The sequence below is a fragment of the Echinops telfairi genome, unplaced genomic scaffold, assembly GCF_000313985.2.
Source record: "Echinops telfairi isolate 266 unplaced genomic scaffold, ASM31398v2 ScPeMD7_9;HRSCAF=40, whole genome shotgun sequence".
NCBI classification, from domain to species: domain Eukaryota; kingdom Metazoa; phylum Chordata; class Mammalia; order Afrosoricida; family Tenrecidae; genus Echinops; species Echinops telfairi.
In genome coordinates, this window is record NW_022103906.1 from 348,537 (window position 1) to 351,221 (window position 2,685).

Sequence of the window (2,685 nt, forward strand, 5' to 3'; positions counted from 1 at the left end):
TGAGGGCAACAAATGTATAGATGTGCTTTACACAATTGATCTATGTATTGTGATGAATTGTATGAGCCCCAATAAATTGATTTTTTTAAAAAGTAAAGAATGTCAACCTGGAGTACTCCACTCTTTTAACAAAAATCTATATGAGATAAAATGGGCCATGTTTACTCTAATGTATGAATGAGAATGATCTGGGGCAATGTGAGTGGAAAAAAATTGTTATTTTTAGGTTCTACTTGTCAGTTCTGATTCATAGTGACCTTGTGCACAACAGAAGGAAACTCCGCTCTGTTTCAAGAATAGTCCTGCAACATCCTCACAATTGATTTAATATGTTAACACATTATTGCAGCCACTTTGTCTTGTGGAGGTCCTTCATCATTTCTGCTGCCTCTCTACCAAATATGATGTCTTTTTCCAGGTACTTGAATTTGCTGATAACATGACAAAATTATGTGAGACTAAGTCTTTCCATCCTTTCCTCTAAAGAGCAGTCTGCTTGTATTTCTTCCAAGACAGATTGGTTTTTATTTTTGACAGTCTATGGTATTTTGAGTGTTCTTTGTCACTACAATCAATTCTTGTTCGATCTTCCTTATTCAATGTCTATCTTTTACATACTTTTGAGGCAATTGAAAAGGCTGAGCATGATAGTGGAACAAAAGGAATGTAAAAGGCAATAGAGGAAAGAACTAGGAGGCATAGGGTATTTATAGATGTCTAAATACAGGCATGTGCATATGTAAATATATTTATATAGGATGGTGGGGAAATAGGTCTACATGCATATATTTATAGGTTTAATATTAAGCCAGCAGATGGACATTGGACCTCCACTCAAGTACTTCCTCAACACAAGAACAGTTTGTTTTATTAAATTGGCATTCCATGATGCACACCTTCCCAACACGATCTCTGAAGACAAATGTGTGCATAATCAAATGTGGTGAATAAAGCTGATGGTGCCTGCCTATTAAAAGAGATAGCATCTGGGGTCTTAAAGGTTTGCAGATAAATAAGCAGCCATGTAGCTCAGAAGCAACAAAGCCCACATGGAAGAAGCACACCAGCCTGTGTGATCATGAGGTGTTGAAGGGATCGGGTATCAGACATCAAAAACAAAAAAGTATATAATTGTAAATGAGGGTGAGTGCAGAGGGGAGACCCAAAGTCCATCTGTAGGCAACTGAACACCCCTTTACAGAAGGGTCACGGGGAGGAGAAGAGCCAGTCAGGATGCAGGATAGCAACAATGAAACATACTTCACTCTAGTTCTTAAATGCTCTTCCCCCAACTATCATGATTCCAATTCTACCTTACAAATATGACTAGACCAGAGGACAAACAGTGGTACAGATAGGAACTGGAAACACAGGGAATGCAGGACAGGTGATCCCTTCAGGACCAGTGGTGAGAGTGGTGATACCTGGAGGGTGGAGGGAAGTTGGGGTAGAAAGGGGGAACCAATTCCAAGGATCTACATATAACCTCCTCCCTGGGGGATGGACAACAGAAAAGTGGGTGAAGGGAGATGTCAGACAGTGTAAGATATGACAATATAAAAATAATTTGTGAATTATCAAGGGTTCATGAGGGAGGGCGAAGCGGGGATGGAGGAGGGAAATGAGCTGATATCAAGGGCTCAAGTAGAAAGCAAATGTTTTGAGAATGATAATGGCAACAAATGTAGAAATGTGCTGGACACAATGGACATATGTATGGATTGTGATAAGAATTGTATGAGCCCCTAATAAAATGGTTGGAAAAAAAAAAAAGAAGAAAATACCATGCCTGGAGTCAAGCAAACTTTAGTTCTCAAAGTCCTCAGCATGGGAAAGAGTTCTTGTGCATCCTATGTAACCAACACAAGGCATCTTTTGATCTCTTGACTGCTATTATGAATATTAATTGTGGATCTAAGCAAGATGAAATCCTTGACAATTTTGATATTTTTTATCATAATGTTTGTCCCGTTTTTGAGGATTTTGGTCTTCTTTACATTGAGGTGTAATCCATATTGAAAACTGCGATCCTTAATATTCATCAGGAAGTGCTACAAGTCATGCTCACTTTCAACAAGCAAGATTATACCATCTGCACATCACAGGTTGTTAATAAACCTCTCTCCATTACTAATGCTGATTCCTTCATATACTGGAGCTTTTCTGATTATTTGCTTGGTATACAGAATGAATATGTGTGATGAGAGAATACAACCCTGTACACACATTTTCCTGTTCTTAAATGAGTCAGTATTGCATTATTCTGTTCATGCAACTGTCTCGATAAATGTACTGTTGTGCACGAGTAAAATGAACAGTTTGGGAACTCCCGTTCTTCTTGAAGCTATCCATAATTTTTTTATGATGCACACAGTCAAATGCCTGATATAGTCAATAAAAACAAGTAAATATCTTTCCGGTATTCTCTACTTTCAGCAATGATCTATCTGACATTGACAATCATACCTTCTTTCCATGTCCTCCTCTGAACCTGATCTGAACCTCTGACAGCTCCCTGTCCATGTACTGGGGCAACTGTTGGATGATCTGCAGCAAAACTTTGCTTGCATGTGATTTTTTAAAAAATATTTTATTAGGGGCTCATACAACTGTTATCGCAATCCATACACACATCAATTGTGTAAAGGGCATTTGTACATCATTCTCAAAACATTTTCTCTCCAC